The 17,920-nt window shown below is 35.8% G+C and overlaps 2 long non-coding RNA genes across 2 annotated transcripts; one reads left to right on the top strand and one right to left on the bottom strand.

Moving 5' to 3' along the window:
* The first annotated feature begins 9,190 nt into the window (after positions 1-9,190).
* On the top strand, positions 9,191-17,486 carry LOC124458012. Its single transcript, XR_006952947.1, has 3 exons — positions 9,191-9,202; positions 17,275-17,352; positions 17,431-17,486. It is a non-coding gene; the product is annotated as an uncharacterized LOC124458012 (long non-coding RNA).
* On the bottom strand, positions 13,905-14,391 carry LOC124458010. Its single transcript, XR_006952946.1, has 3 exons — positions 14,263-14,391; positions 14,108-14,184; positions 13,905-13,975 (listed from the first exon to the last, which is right to left on the bottom strand). It is a non-coding gene; the product is annotated as an uncharacterized LOC124458010 (long non-coding RNA).
* Positions 17,487-17,920: the final 434 nt, after the last annotated feature.

The following is a 17,920-nucleotide window of genomic DNA, read 5'->3' as shown; positions in this document are numbered from 1 at the left end:
TTAATGAACTTTAGCTATGAAACTTTTATTTATGTTGTTGTCATTATTAGCCTATTTTCGTCTAAAGCTTGCGAAATTTTATTCATTTTTATGTCTCTGGTGCTTTTTTTGTTTATTGATATTAAATTTGTTGGCTGTCATCAGTCATATATATCTTCAGTGATGTCATTTCGGGAATTTTGGCGTACGATTGTTCAAAGTTTTCGTCGTATTGTTATCGGCAAAGAAAAAAATTTGAGTTGGCTTGAATTTAAACCATGTTTGTTAGCTCTTCAAATTATGTTACTCAAAGCAATTTGTACTTTTGAATCTCGTAAAAGGTGGTAAAAACACCTAAAGCCAATAATATGTCATGTTTGTTTGTACGTACAAACTTATCAACACTTTGAAAATCCGCATTGAAAAAGCAATATGTGAATGAAACTATAAGAAACTGCTTTTAGATGTTTGTACTCTGGTTTGAAATTAGGGTTGCTATGGCGTTGCTAGGTAGGTTTTCGTGTACCGATTCAACTGTCCAAAGTCAGAATTAAGATAGCATTGGTATACCTGAAATTTGATTTTTTTTCAATAGTTTGATTCGTGGTCGAATAGGAATCTTCATCTCCTTCAAGGTTTCTTCGTTTAAAATGAGAAAGGCCTCCTCGTCCATCATATTTTCTAAAAAAAGTCAATTCGAAAAAACACGCGTTTCAAGAACAAAAAGCTAAAAAGCAAAAGAATATAGCTAAAGCTAAGTACTAAATAATATAAACACTGCATTTATTTACCTTCAAAAACATCTTTCAAGCAGGAAAGATTCCACTCTTCAAGTTTTTCTTTAACCCAATTGTCCATAAACTTTTTTTGGTGCGGCTGAAACTTCGTAGTTGTACTTGTTTGTACAGTTCACACGAGAAAGAGTAAAAAAGGCGGGAAAACTGCAAGTCGCAATTTGACAATCGTTACCTATCGTCAAATACCGAAGGGTGCTCGCTCGTGTCATGTGACTACTGTTCATTGAGCATTGTCGTCGATTATCGTTCGGTTGATTAATGTCGTTCGTGGTATTACTATATGTGACTTTGTATTTACCTGCTTGTAATTCGAAGCTTCTGGCTTTTCAAATTCTTCCAGAAAAGATTTTGGTATTACAGTTATATTCAAGTCTATAATACTGTGAAATGGTTGGTGATAATCAATGATGTAAACAATGTCATATTTTGATTTGTGGCGACAGTCAGGTGATAATTTTCTCGTCAACTGAATTTCGTGGACCAAATGGCATTCTTTGAATAAGCTATTCTACTTTTTGTCAGTACAAAGAGTTTGAAGATAATAATTGACGGTGTTATAATCAGTTATAATCATGGAAATTTTTTATTATATGAGTTGAAAGTATATTTAATTCAGAAGGTTGTTTTCCTTTATTTTATTGTTTGTAGTTAACTGTTCTACTAGCTTCACTGATCTTTATAATGATCAGGTTCTGATGCCCGTTGAAGCTAGTTTCAGGCCAAGTACCTCACAGGTCTCGAATACAAGGGTGGCCGAGAATTGATAATAACTAGTAAGATGGAACAAACATTTATAAATGCCTGTTTTACTGTGTTAGTTTCTATTGAAATCAATTGCCATTAGAGATTACATAACAAAAATATATAAATTTTGGCATCCCAGTTATCAATCCTCCATTGTCCTTACTGGAACACAGTTTATACTTTATCAAGCATGTAGTGTGACTCTATCATTCAGCTCTTCCTGTGTGACTTGTCTACAAAGATAGTAATTTATTAAAGTTGTCGTGCATTTCAAAACTCATATAAATTGTCATGAATATTTATAGCTCTGAGAGAGTGTTGTGCTTTTGGAGATTGTACCTAGTATTAAGACAAAGACTACTTACCATGAAGACAGTGTATTTTGGAATTGAGATGAAATTATATTTTGTGAAACTATATTTAATATATTATTGTGTTTTATAGTCAAGTGCCTGTCTATTTAACTGTTCTTCTCTTAGCTTCTCAGACCTCTATCAAGACCAGGCTCTTATGGGTAATGTTACTTTGAGGACAATTCTCTTAGGTCTGCCATCACAGTTTATAAAGTCTTAAGCATAGACTCAAAACCATTATTTAGCTCTAGCTGCGTGACAAGTCTCCCAAAATTGTCAATTTTTCAGAGGGTCAATCATTCCAAAATTGTTGTTGAGATTTCAATGAGTAAATTTATAACTGTCAGGTACAAAATGGAGTGCTTGAGGAGATTGCAATTGGTATTTGGTGCAATAACTTAAAACACTTAGAAAAATCATAATTGTTCTGAAATACACTGATTAGAATTACACTGATTATTTTTAGATATTGTTGCTAACACATGGTTGTTTGCTAACTTTTCAATTTCAACACCAACAAAGCTGTATCGTTGATATGAATGTAGCTACTAATGTTATTTATTCTGATGGAAAAATACTTGTACTTTAGATTTCTCATCACTAGTTTTGATCTAAATCTTTATTACATTAAAATATGACTTTTTCACAAAAACTTTATTGCCTAAGTTCAAAGTGTCGAGCGGTTCTCTTCTTTAACGATCTGCCATTTTTCTTTCCCCTTTTCATGAAAGCTTAACCAAGCAGTTGCTCTATCTCAGTTGGCCGTCCAACCACGGAATTCGCACAGGGTTGTTTCGTTTGCTATGATCAAACAATCAAAAGAAGCGTACGTATTCTCAACTTATTACTTAAGATTAATGGTGTTTGTCCAGACTAGTGCTTCGCTATGGAAAGCCATAGCTGTCTTTGGTCGTGCAAATTTATTTCAATGGGTGCTTTGACCATTATACGCGGTGCTTTAAGCATTAGACGCGGTGCTTTAAGCATTATACGCGGTGCTTTGACCGTTATACGCTGTGCTTTAACCATTATACGCGGGACTTTGACCATTATACGCGGTGATTTGACCATTATACGCGGTGGTTTGACCGTTATACGCTGTGCTTTGACCATTTTACGCGGTGCTTTAAGCATTATACGCGGTGCTTTAAGCATTATACGCGGTGCTTTAAGCATTATACGCGGTGCTTTGACCTATATACGCGGTGCTTTGACCATTATACGCGGTGCTTTGACCATTATACGCGGTGCTTTGACCATTATACGCTGTGCTTTGACCGTTATACGCGGTGCTTTGACCATTATACGCGATGCTTTGACCATTATACGCGGTGCTTTGACCGTTATTCTCGGTGCTTTGACCATTATACGCGGTGCTTTGACCATTATACGCGGTGCTTTGACCATTATACGCGGTGCTTTGACCATTATACGCGGTGCTTTGACCATTATATGCGGTGCTTTGACCATTATATGCGGTGCTTTGACCATTATATTCGGTGAGCCGCTATTGTTGGTCAGCGTTTCAGTTCACAAATTGCAATTTTGATATAAAGACTGATATTCTGATAAAGTCCGTATCCTAAACACGTTGCTAAACATCACTGGAAAATAATTATTCAAGCGAAAAATGGAGGAAATATTGCAGTCATTGCAAATGGGAAATTTAGTAAATCGTTTCCACGAACAAAGAATGCAACCACCGGCTGTTCTGGCTGCGTCCAATTCAGAATTGTCTCGTCTCGGAGCTACCACAATTGGAGAGCGAATTCACATTCGTGGTGCGTGTAAAAAGAAATTAGATGAAACCGAACCTTCCACAAGCCGAACAAACGACATCCTTCAAGAGCGACTATCGCTTTTTAACCCACGAAGGTCTAATAGTCACAATAGCACACGTGCTGCATGTAGAAATGCGACTGGGAATATTCGTAAGCGTTCATTATCGAAGAGCCATCCATGGACACCGACTTTTGTCTGCTTGGCAAGTTTTACTTTTGTTAAAATTTTTAGCTTGGCTTTAAACTAAAAGAATTTTTGAGTCTTCTTCAACCATGTCATACTGAAACTTTAACGATCAGGAAGTTGACAAGCTTGCTACTAGCAAATTTTAGTGATCAAGGCTCAAATAAAAGAACTTTTGAAAATCAAATATATTCAGAGTTCATGAAATATATTAGACAAGTAGCAAGTAAGTAAAGAGAGGAAGTCACTTTTGATGGTTTTTAAATTACATCACAATTACATATTGATACTTATATAATTGTGATATTCAATTGAGATAGAAGAAATTTAGGTTTGTGTGACATTTCAACTTTAGGTGGAAGACGGGGAGATATCACATTGCAGCACATATTGATGTTTGTGACATGTGCAGATGAGGAGCCACCCCTGGGTTTTACTATACCACCAAGCTTAACATTTGTTCCTGCACAAGAAGATGGCAAGTTTGTTCCAACAGCTAATACATGTATTTGTGCTCTTAGTCTTCCACATTCCACAACCCTAATTCCTCTACCTACACCTGATAGACTTTTCTCATTATATGACTATGCATTTGCAAATGCCTTCTTTGGAAATATGTAAAAACATATAAACAATGTAGTGGAATTTTTCATTAAAACCATTTGATGTGTTCTTTGTTTTATGTAACATATTTTAACAAGCTTTTGATTGCTGGTCTGCAGTCTGATATTGCCTACACATGAAAAACTGTAAAGTGACAAGAGAAAGCATGTGACACTTATTATCTTAAAAAAAGTGAACTCATGAGCAAGGGTAGTTGGTTTGTGTAATTTAACTAATAATACATTATAAACTACATTAGTTTGTTTAACTATAGTTTGTTTAAAATTCCATTTGTAACACATATAATTAATGAAATTTCAAACATGCCTTTTGATGATATCTAATGCTGCCAGATAATCTTGAATGCCATGGTTTAACAAAGTCCAGTTTGAAGAAGTCCTGTTCAGTTCCTGTAGACAAGCTGCAGGCAATGAAGATAGCAAAGGCAAAACAATTGGTCGTTCTCCTTGCATTTGCTCCTCGTCTTCATCTTCAAGATCACCATTACTTCCCATTCTGTCTAGGTAATTGCTTCCAACTGCAAGCCACATTTGTGCAGGGGTTGCTCTAGTTGTTCGCATGCGATGATGAGCCCAAGCCATTCTCCAAGTGTCTAGCTTTACATTCACAAAAGGCAAATAAACATAATGCAAAGCTGCCAAATGTGATTCAATTAATGGATCAAGCACACCTTCTTCTTCCAAGAAATAAAAAAGTTGATAGAAATAACTGAGCACACCATCATAGACATCCCTCCATAATCATTCAATTTGCAGGTTGTGTGTGCTCTTCCCTGCAATAACACTTGCCCGACCAGTCCCTCTCTTCTCAATCATGTATTGTGCAATCCCAGCATTTTCAAGACCGTTGTCTATCCTAATTCTGCTACGCAAGCCATATTCCTGTACAGCATGACAAAAGCAGGTCAAGACAGTATTTGCTTTATTGTTGTCTGAACATTTCAGCATGACAGGTAAGCGACTAAAACCATCAATCCCTCCAATAATTATCATATTCCAACGAATAAGTTTGTGGTTTGAGTCTATGTGCCATAGGTGGTTTGGCCCTTGGACGTGATAAACCCTTCTTTGCCGCCTTCCCCTTTTTCTTTGAGCAACGCCCTCCTCGTCAATCCTATGTATGCTATCACGTAAACGCCACCGCTGTACTTTAATACCCTTTCCAATAACGATCTGCTTTACCATGCTCTCGCCGCAGTGGGGAAACTCTTGGCCGATCTTAGCAATATGTTCATCCAAATCCCCGTCCGTAATAACAGAGAATTCATTCTTACAGAGGTCAAATTTTCTCATTCGCCGGTATAATGTGCTCTCAGAAACTGAAAGTAGTTTTTCAATTTCTGCTATCGTGAAATCTTGTTCCAAATAGCCTTGAAGGAGAAGCTTAGGTATATTAAACTGTAGTGCTCCGTATTCATTCCGTGTTCTAGTTGGTGGTTCGCTCAATCCACATTTCACACACTCTACTCGTATTGACATAATGTCGGAATGGTTTTGGATCCCTAACTCTTTGAAATCATTGAGAGAAAGCTTACAAACTAAGTCCGGCGTTATTTTCTCTGAAGTAAATCGCTCCTCAAAGTGATCCAGTCGCAACTTTTGCAAAATAAATGATATTTTGGACTCCATTTTGAAATTATGAAAAAAATAAAATGAAGGATTTATAAATTGATGCGTCAGCGCTGACCAGCAATAGCGGCTCACCGAATATAATGGCCAAAGCACCGCGTATAATGGTCAAAGCACCGCGTATGATGGTCAAAGCACCGCGTATAATGGTCAAAGCACCGCGTATAATGATCAAAGCACCGCGTATAATGGTCAAAGCACCGCGTATAATGGTCAAAGCACCGCGTATAATGGTCAAAGCACCGCGTATAAAGGTCAAAGCACCGCGTATAATGGTCAAAGCACCGCGTATAACGGTCAAAGCACCGCGTATAATAGTCAAAGCACCGCGTATATAGGTCAAAGCACCGCGTATAATGCTTAAAGCACCGCGTATAATTCTTAAAGCACCGCGTATAATGCTTAAAGCACCGCGTAAAATGGTCAAAGCGCCAATTGAAATAAATTTGCACGACCTAAGGCAGCTATGGCTTTCCATACACTCTAATGTTGTCATGAGCTGCATGCAATATACTAGTTGTTTTCCCCACTCCTTAAACTAATGACAGCATTTAAATAGCGTTTTCCAACGATTGTTATCTTCTCAAATTTTCTAAATATGTGTATGGACACCCGAAAAAGTTTGTTTTATTTTTTTGTTTCTGTAAAACCATTAATGGGGCAAATAATAAACAAAGTTTGACTATTTCGTCCCGAAAATTAGTGAGCCGCCATTTTCATTTTTTCTTAACTTGGATCCTGGTAGTACAGTGAACTGCACTTCAGTGTTGAACTAAAAATTAACCCTGAGTTAACCAAAATCTGAGTTAACTTAACATATTTGGGGTTGAAATTCATTCAACCAGGATTTTTTAACCAGGATGTTTTTAGAGTGTATGTTTTCAAAACATGCAATTTTTGAGTTATTTTAAGGAGAGATGTGGTGAACATGTGCCACTCAGGTTAATGGCTTTATTGAAAATTTTCCAGCTTTTAGAGCATTCTAAATCGAAGAATGTTACTAGAGAGTTAAAATTTTTTCGAGAACTGTCAACCATGCGAGCTAGTATTTGTCAAATGCTACTATTTGCTAAACAAAGAAGGAAACAATCGTGTTAATGATTGTTTTAACTAAACTAGTAGTTCTTGTGTGAGAATATTTGAGCTACTATTTGTTAAGAGCCAGAGTAAGTAATAACGTCTCAGACTTTCTCAATATCCTACCTCAATTTTTTTTTTTTAGTATGTTGGTCGGGCAAAAATTGAATATTGTTTAAAAATTGTATTAATTTATATATGTGTAGTATGTACAATATACTATACATTGGGTATATAAACAGTTATTCTAAGTGTAATGTATTTTCAAGGTAATTTATTCTTTTAGAAATAAAAAAGTCTGCCAATAAATGCTCAAAAGTAGTGTGTGTTTATTTATACAGTTAGTGCTTATGTCGTGTGTTACCTACTCTTACATGGATGCTCTGTTCTCATGTGGCATTAGTCTGTCTAAGTCGTTCGGTTCCATCAAAGATTCGACATTAAATATTGAGTGAAATGTACCAAGTAGGAATCCTTTTTGCTATATGGATTTATGCAAACTTGGCTGGCCCTAAAACACCCTGATAATTAGTTTTTCTGCAAACTATGTATTTGAAATATGCACTTTGTCTTTAATATATACCATCTTTATATCTGCAAAGTAAATGCAAATTAGGTATTAATCATTTTCTTCTTTAAATTAGTTTAAATACTTTTTTAAATTACTCCACTATCCAAAAGTTGGTGAAAATGCAGTACTATACTCCTTCTAACTAAGTACGCAATCAAAACATGAAAATTACCACTTTCGAAAATAGATAATTATCTGTTATCCTGTGCCGCTCACATTCCATGGTTGCAAGAAGTATTTCAATTGGCAAATAGCTGTGTAATTATAACAATATTTGTAATCCAATAAATTGCACATTTTGATATAAGTATGCTGTATTGTATGCATGTACTCTTTAGCTACAGTCGTTGACTTCCCTATAAAATCATATTTTCACATTCCTCATTAATCTGTTACTACAATAAGATGAAAAAAATCACACTTGGTGATTACTCTTTTAAAGTGTACTGGTTATCGAAGAAAATACTTTTATTAAAGTTTTTGATGTATACAACCCATATTATGTACAAACAAAATAGGTGGTATTTTCTGTAAACTGTCTTTTTTCTCTCTTTTGATTGCAAGAAATAACACGCGTCATTTTATCACCCTTTACGACATTAAGCAATGTAAAAAATTCTTGCAACTTGTGCGAATTAGGTTAATAACTGTCAAATGCGATTAGTAAGTAAGTAAATATGATAAGTAAGTAATTTTTTTCGTCTTTCATGATAATAATAGAAACTCGTTAAAAGTGAGTGATTTTGTTTGATAGGGTTGTTCCATATATTTCTTATTTTCACTTTGAAGACACTGAAAATCACTTCTCGGATGGTCGAAATTTCAAAAATAAATAAACTGGTGAGCATGCCAGACCATCTAATCACGGCTTGAATCTTTGGTACTTGCAATGACCCGGTGACAAGCTCATCTCAAGAGCTGGATCTGCCCCTGGATTTAAATTTGGGCAAGCAAACCACTACCCCTTAAAGCCTAAAGCTCCCGTACGCCTATGGTTGTTAAGGCCGTAATCATTATTGCCATTTTTAGGACAGAAATTTAACTAGTTAAATAGTTGAGCGGCATATAAGGCTGCATATTACTGGATTATGTAAACTAAAATTTATGACAGAATAAAATCTGTTAAAAATTATCATTTATTTCTAAAATTGAAAATTTTGAAGTTATTGTTTCCCAAATTTGCCAAAGTGCATATGAAGAAAATTTGGAAAAAAACTTCAGGTAAATGTTTTCTACCCCTCCTATAAATTGGAAGTCTTTGCGACGTCACTGCGAACGATGCATCTAAAATCTTCTTTTACGTCATAGCAATACTATTAAATAAATTAGTAATTACGTATTTACGCTAGAATTTTTCTAAGTTTCGTCAGCTTTTCTTTCGCTATTTTTGCAGAGTTGGATGAATGATTGTTAATTTCTTAGGTGAAAGTGCACGGTTTAACAAAATTTTGATACATGGGAGTGGTCACATTGGCTATAAACTGTTCTAATACAACATTGTAAATATGATGAATTACAAGAACTGTATCGTTCCATACCAGAGCTCATCAGCATGCCTAGAAATTGGTACTTCAAGATCGCAATCTGTTGTTATTCTACTAATGCTTGGAAAATGAATAATAACTATTTATTACGTTTACTTTAGCTTATTTAGGAAATGAGAAGATATATCCGGTTTAGAATATTGGGAATGAGCTGGAGCTTTTGAGAATCGTGCATGATTCTTGCTTTTTCCCTATAATATCTCACATAAATTGGATATTGCTGTAAAACAAGAACTGAAAATGAATGCAAAGGTTGTGACTTTGGGTTTTGTATAAAAACAAGACTGGTGATGGCAGTCACCTGTTGTGCTAGTTGCGTTTGTAGAATGGTAAATAACTTAAGCAAAATAAACTTAGCATTATTACTTGCTGGGGTTAACATTGGTTGAAAAAAATTAGAAATCTAAACTGTGAAGTAGACGCTCCTTTCAACTATTCCTAAACATGAGAAATTTCTTGTCAGCTTTTTCTAACTTTTCTAACAAAGCAGAGCCAAAAGCCATTCCCTTAGATTTACTGTTACGTTTGAAAATAAGACGTACAAAATGATTTGCGTTAAAATCAGTCAATGGTGTTGTAGAACAAAACAAGAGGTATAAATAGTTATACTGAATAAGTGGTAATGGAAGACGAGGTGGAAAAAAAGACAAGGTGAATTAATTTGGTGGAATAACTTTCGATGCTATATTACGGACAAGATTCCCAGCAGAAACAAAAGCAAATAACCTTTCGGTAGGAACAATTTTAGCCACATCAAGCTGCTTATCGTAGTCGTACACCATATTTGAAGACAATATCTCCTCGCGATCGTTATTTCGAAATATAGAATGAATTTTACTAACATCCTTTACTTGGAATGAAAATATAATATCATAGCCAATTGTTACCTCTGATTAAATTTCTTATAGCTTTACTAACGGCGTGTGTCTGTTAAGATTTTGCAATGGTATGACGTCACAATTTAGAAAATTTTTTTAATGTGAGAGAGTAGATAATAAAAATGCTAAGTTCCGCACGAATGTTTGTTTTCTGTTGATAAACATTTGTAACGAACAGAAAGAAAATTTGCGAAGAATACCTAGTACTAGCAGTATTATGTTTTTTAAACGGCTGCTGATTTTTGTTAAGGCGATTCACTCGGTTTGAAAACCAATGTGCTTTCATGTATGTTATTATCGCCTGTTTTAGTGGCAAGAATTTTTATTTTACCGCATCACATGGTGGACAAAAGTACATTTTATAGTAGTAGCAGTAATATGGCTTTATCAAGGGTGGCTGATTTGCATCAAGGAGATTCACTCGGCTATATACACAATGTGCTTTCATGTTATAATTGAAACTTTTAACGGCACGAAAATTTTATTGGCCGCATGGTGGAGAAAAGTACGTTTAATGCATTATAAGGAGTAGTCAATAAATAAGTAAAAGCTCTCAATATTGACTTTATATTCGCAGCGCTGAGAAATGCGTTATGTTGTATAAATGTTTTAGCATCTCAAATGATTTTTGTTTTAAAATATGTACGTATGTGTAATATGATGGCCAAGAATAGTACCGAACAGAGAGTTGTAGTAGAGCCTATTATGGAAAAGTATGTATCAGTTTGATAACTACAACATGGCCTTAGAATAAACTGACACACATATATCATAATTATACAACTATAAATATTTCGGCTTTATAGCTACTTGACCACAACGTCCACAAGAGATTTAGACGAATAATAAATTTTACCAGGACAACTCAACTAATGAACTAACAAGAAAGTTTTGCTTTGACATGTTCAGCTCATTAGGTCATCACTCTGTTGACTCTGCTTATTAACAGAAGAAAATTTCGTTTGATTTATCCTTGAACGACGATTCTATTCTTCACAAAACGTTTGGACGACAAATGGCGATGTATTATTTATCTAATAAAAACAGTTTTTATTCAAAATGGCAAAGAGTTTTACGATAAATTTGCGAGGACGTCTCTATAATCGTCGCAAGTAAAGTGCGGGCCACACTATCGTCGAAATGCAACAAATTTCGTCACGAGTCACTCGTCAACAAGCCGTAGTGACGAGCACATGTGTCACATTGTAACGATTTTCCGTACAAGCATGGACGATTATCAGCGCAAAAAGAAACTTCTATTATTGAAGAGAAATTTTTCTGCTTCTAATTTCTGCAAAACGACGCACATACAAAGGAAGGGTTTGTACGACACGTTGTTGCAAGAGCTTCGTCAAGATAATAAACTGTTAGTAAAGCATTAAAATAGCTGTGTGCTTAATGATGACATAAAGAATTGAAAAAGAAAAACTAAAGATACCAAATTTTTTTTTAAATAATGAACCTAGGTTGATGTAAGTAAGTGCATTATCTTGCGCAACAGACTGAATAGTCTGATGAGTAGTATTAGTAACAGTTGTGGGTTGGCTATAGGTAAAAATGGGACCATGTGTTTGTCAAGGTGCAAATTGAATTTGAAATAAAATGTTTTCAATATTTTTTCGTGCCACAGCTTGTTGATACTCGCTCATTTTCCGCATTTTAGCAGCTATTGTCATGGAAAAATAGTGTAAGTCATCAATAGGCTCCATCTGTGACATGCTAGAAAGTTCAGAGTTAACAGATGCCATTTCTTTAAGCAGCAATGCGTTTTCTCTCTCAACATTACTACGTTTAGTTTTGCTTGGTCTCTTTGGTGTGAAGGTTGAATTACAGGTGGAATTGCAAGCAGAGACACTGGATGTTTCTTCCTCGTCCTCCATATCATCCGATTCAGCAATATATGGTGAACTTGTTTGATCACTTGCATGGCTGCAAGGTGATAAAACTCGAGGTTCAATTTCAGGTAAATTGGAAAATGAACTGCTCCTGAGAACGCAAATTTACTCGTGAAATAAATAAGAGCATGCTGTTTGATCTCCCGCAACTTCCACCTCGCCAGCCGAAACTGGCGATGGCCGAAGTCGACTACGGCGTTAGCGAACTTCTCAAATGCGGTACAACTCAGCACCCCTCTAAATGTTGAACGACTCGCCGATGTGGGCGGTCGTCAGGGTCAAGGACGCGGCCCGCAAGGCCTAAGAACTACTGTTGCTGATGTGCTAATGGAAATGTAAAGCCGCCGTGGGCGACGAAGCAAGTACATTGGGTTCCAAACTTGTGGTTGACCATCTCAACATAGAAGATCCATAGCGAGGCCAAAAATGCTTTCCAGGAGCGACAAATGATGATCTAAAGCATTCTTGTGTTCCTGTATGAACAAGGAATCCTAAACATGCAATTATACACTGTGTAACAAATGATCTATGTTCTAGCTATCCACAAGAATTGTTAAAGGAGATGGAGAAACTGTGTGATATCATCGTATAGAAATGCCCTGGTATTGATACTGTTGTTGTTGTTGTTGTTCGTCCATCGCGAGCGATGATGACCTTGACCAGTTAACTCAAGTACTAGAAGATTTGGGTACGGTGAGTTCTGAGGTGGCTAATGAGCCCAATCTTGGCACGGAATGTTCTTGAACACGAAGGGCAAACCAGAGATGGATCTGATGTTGAAGCACTGGCTGCTCTTGATTTCCACAGCTCACGTTTCTGTTTGGCGTCATTTAATGGTGTAACAATTCCATCTATACAAAACAACATTACGATAAATTTTTTTTTAACAAATTACCTTTCTGTTTGAGCGGATGTTGATACGACACTAACAGTTTGTTTAAATAAATGCTCAATGCCGACTGTCTATTTTAAAGTAATGAGAGGAGATTCATGTTTGTAGTTTTCAAACCAAATGGTTCATTGCAAGCAGGACAAACCGCTTTCCTTTTCAACATCCGTGGGATGCAACCAGCCATGCAAAACATTGCTGACTTTTAAATTAAGCAGAAAAGCTGGGTGAGTAGTAGATAAGGTGCAGCTTTGTCACACTTTTGTCACAGAGCTCTTACCCGTGCCAGTTAGTTTCCAGTCCCCTGAATTTGATCGGTGCGCGCGCATGTCAACCGGAAATAGGGTTTAATAAACAGGGCATGGCATTGGATGGCGTGAAAATTGGAAATACGACAAAGCTGGAAGTTGCATGCTATTGACAAAGTAACATTAGATCCGTTTCCTTTTCTCAATCGAAGGTAAAAACGGTAGAAAACGAGGTAATTGCATTTTATAGCTTATACTTTATCGAAAGGTTTACATTCTATCTCTTGAAACAAATGGAATTGAATGTAGACATTGATCTGGCATTAAGAATGAACAAATTGCTTTTGGAGTCAGAAAAGAATGAAATAACTGTACGTCAAAGTATGTTAGAAAATAAACTTTTAGACTGCTATGCTGAAGAAATTGCTGCAATGATAAACGCTGAAGTAAATAAGAAATGCAATGGATGCATGATTGATCACCCCTTAGCGTGAGCATGATTGTTTGATGATGGAGCATGACGAGCGTATGTTGTTGCATTTTGATGATGCCTTGAAAAATGTGTCCGAAGAGATTGTGATCAAAGATTTTATGAAAAGCATTGAAGATGTCAAGCCACCCGTTAATGGACTTGAGATACTAAAATACACTTGTAACGATTGGCGTAAAATATTTGTTTCGGATAAAAAGAACAAACTTGAAACACGAGTCGTTAAGCTTTTGTAAATATATATTTTTATTTATTCCCGTTCGATTCGTAAGGTCAAACCATTACACATTGTTCTAAAAGAAATATAAGAAACACGTATGAATTTATTGCTTACATGTTAGCACTTCTGTATACATATACGTAAGCGATGTAATATTACATAGAAAAAAACATTTTACGACAACTACAAACGAATTGAAACTTACTCGATAAGGTCTTTTATGAGACGATACATGCCCACACGAGGGTTTTACAAGATAATCATCACAGTGATCACATTTTTCTAAAAAATAAAATCGACGCCTCTGTTAAAGTTAATACAAACACCCTAAGGAACAGAAAAAAGACAAACGGTACTTACTGAAGGTATAAAACGACGCTTATGGCGAGGCCATCCTTCTTCGATTGCATGTTTGGATATTGCATCTCCACAAAGGCTCTCTGTTTCGTAAATGGTTGAGATACACTACACATGCGCTTGAGATGTGACCTTCGTTGCCATCTCGCAAATGTAAATTACCATTGAATAGTATGATCTTGAATAATGTGGCGTGGGTAAAATCTGTGCAGTATCCTAGCTTTTAATTCTGTCTTTTTTAGATTTACAAACATTATTTTATTTTAGTATGCGTTTGTTTTACTGGTTGCTAGAGATTGTATTAGGAGAATTTAAACGAAGAAGTTAGTGCAATCAACTGATAAAGTGCAACGCTTATTGATATTGCAGCAATTGATACAAGCCTATCTGCCAATAGTGGTTTAAATTTAATGCCAAGATGCGTTGTGGCACAACAATTTTAGTTGTTTCAGGCTTACAATAACCGGTTTACTGCTGAAAGTCGCGTATATAGGTAGAAGTGTGCCGTAAGCGTAATATTATTCGAGCTATTTCATGCATCATCACTTTAGGAATTTCCTTTTATCGGCGCAAAATATTTCGAGCTTCGCGCAGTATGTATAGCTCTAAGAGGCTTTCTTGGCATGTTCCATTAAACAGATAGAGATAGAAACAATAGCAGAGGATTTTTGCAGCATGCAATATTAAAGTAATTTTCACAAACTGAAAGTCAAAGATTTTATTGTCACTTCAAAATAAGATACAAGTTATTATGAAACGAATTCATCTAACAAAGTTAATCTTCTTCATCATCACCAAAGCTGTACCTGTTGATGAGAAACTTTCTTATCAATAGCTGCTTCCATAGCTTCCTGTCAAAGTCGTCATTTTCTATAAACTTTCTTTGTATGCATTATGGATGGGATCTGGGTTTATCCATAAGACGTTGCATATAAATACTTTCCAATTCTTTTGAAGCAGAATATGCTTGATTTTCAGCTGTCTGCTCATCAGACCACTGTTCACAAGGCTTTCCTTCATCTCATCGAAATCTACATTACTTTTTTCCCTTGCTTCTTATCAAAGGTTCCTTCTCGTTTCAGCCTCATTTTCTATTGACATTGAACTTTCAGATTCATCTGTTGAGAACATTATCTTCGAAATGCATTCTCGACAGTCTGAATGATTGAGACATTTTCTCATTTCGGACAGTATTCTTGTTGCGTGTTGAAGATTGAATACTTTTCCACAATATCTGCAGCTCATTCGCCGGCACTGCCTTTAGAAATGAGACATTTTATAATGTGCATTTGTGGGCAAATGAGCAGTGTTGAAGAGCATTTGAGCAAGTGCTCATAAGTAATTATGAGCATCAATGAGCATTGCTCATCTGCTCATAAGACGAATAAAGGTTTAAACTATTGTATATAAATTATTACAAAAAAAAAAGTTAATATAATTTTCTCATGTTAGATAATGAACAAAACTGCTTTATGATAACAACTTGGTATAATATATATACAATAGTTTAAACCTTTATTCGTCTTATGAGCAGATGAGCAATGCTCATTGATGCTCATAATTACTTATGAGCACTTGCTCAAATGCTTATAACAGCTTCAACACATTTGCTCATTTGCCCACAAATGCACATTGCTACATAAATTGTCTCATTTCTAAAAAGGCAGTGCGGGCGGAATGAGCTGCAGATATTGTGGAAAAGTATTCAATCGAGCTTTCAACTTACGCAGACACGAAAAAGAATACTGTCCACTAAGGGATGAGGAAAAAATGTCTCAATCAGATTCAGACTGTCAGGGAATGCATTTCGAAGATAATGTTTCTACAAATTCAACAGATGAATCTGAAAGTTCAATGTCAATAGAAAATGAGGCTGAAACTGGAGAAGAAACTGATCCTTGGATACCTTTGATAGAAGAAGCAAGGGAAAGAAGTAATGTAGATTTCGATGAGATGAAGGAAAGCCTTGTGAACAGTGGTCTGGATGAGCAGACAGCTGAAAATCAAGCATATTCTAACATTCTACCAAAACTTCAAAAAGAATTGGAAAGTATTTATATGCAACGTCTTATGTGGATAAACCAACTGTAAAAAGATCCCATCCACAGAAAAATAATGCATGCAAAGAAAGAGTTTATAGAAAATGACGACTTTGATCCACAGGAAGCTATGGAAGCAGCTATTGATAAGAGAAAGTTTCTCATCAACAGACTTTTAAAAGAGTACAGCTTTGGTGAGATTGCCAATGATGAAGAAGATTAACTTTGTTAGATGAATTCGTTTCATAATAACTTGTATCTTATTTTGAAGTGACGTTGTTCTATAAAATCTTTTGACTTTCAGTTTAGTGTGAAAATTACTTTAATATTGCATAGCTGCAAAAATCCTCTGCTATTGTTTCTATCTCTATCTGTTTAATGGAACATGCCAAGAAAGCCTCTTAGAGCTATACATACTGCGCGAAGCTCGATGCTTTTGAAATATTTTGCGCCTTCATAAGATGAAAAGGGAAATTCCTTAAAGTGATGATGCATGAAATAGCTCGAATAATATTACGCTTACGGCACACTTCTACCTATATACGCGACTTTCAGCAGTAAACCGGTTATTGTAAGCCTGAAACAACTAAAATTGTTGTGCCACAACGCATCTTGAATGCATAAGTTAATAAATTTAAACCACTATTGGCAGATAGGCTTGTGGTATCAATTGCTGCAATATCAATATCAAACGAGCGTTGCACTTTTATCAGTTGATTGCACTAACTTCTTCGTTTAAATTCTCCTAATACAATCTCTAGCAACCAGTAAAACAAACGCATACTAAAATAAAATAATGTTTGTAAATCTAAGAAGGACAGAATTAAAAGCTAGGATACTGCACAGATTTTACCCACGCCACATTATTCAAGATCATACTATTCAATGGTAATTTATAATTTACATTTGCGAGATGGCAACGAAGGTCACATCTCAAGCGCATGTGTAGTGTATCTCAACCATTTACGAAACAGAGAGCCTTTGTGGAGATGCAATATCCAAACATGCAATCGAAGAAGGATGGCCTCGCCATAAGCGTCGTTTTATACCTTCAGTAAGTACCGTTTGTCTTTTTTCTGTTCCTTAGGGTGTTTGTATTAACTTTAACAGAGGCGTCGATTTTATTTTTTAGAAAAATGTGATCACTGTGATGATTATCTTGTAAAACCCTCGTGTGGGCATGTATCGTCCACAGATCTAATAATACACTAGATAGTGCAACTGACATAAAAGTTGAAGCCGGGCAAATTTACTTCCGGAGCCCCAAAGTTGTGAGAATCAATATGGCGTTGTATTAGAAAATATGTGGTCCAAGTTAATATCGCGCAATTATTAGCAAATCGCGGAGGTTGCATCAACTTTTTTGCACTATTTATGAAATAAATCATTGTGACTATAGTTTGTAAGAAAAAAATTGCAGAATACGCCAATACATCGCCGTAAAATTGATTTCAAGTGTAGCTCGATTTGAAAGCATCAGCAGCGACTAAGGCTTAAGTAGTGGAATTTACACATCTAAATATCGTATCACAGCACAATCTGCGATAGTGTGGCTTAGTTCGTGTGGCAAACACAGCGATATCATACTCGATCTATGGATGTATTGTAATAGAACAGGCATA

The sequence above is a fragment of the Xenia sp. Carnegie-2017 genome, unplaced genomic scaffold (assembly GCF_021976095.1).
Source record: "Xenia sp. Carnegie-2017 unplaced genomic scaffold, XeniaSp_v1 HiC_scaffold_6, whole genome shotgun sequence".
Taxonomy (NCBI): Eukaryota; Metazoa; Cnidaria; class Anthozoa; order Malacalcyonacea; family Xeniidae; genus Xenia; species Xenia sp. Carnegie-2017.
The sequence above is the reverse complement of the archived record's forward strand: the minus strand, read 5'-3'. Positions and strand labels throughout refer to the sequence as shown.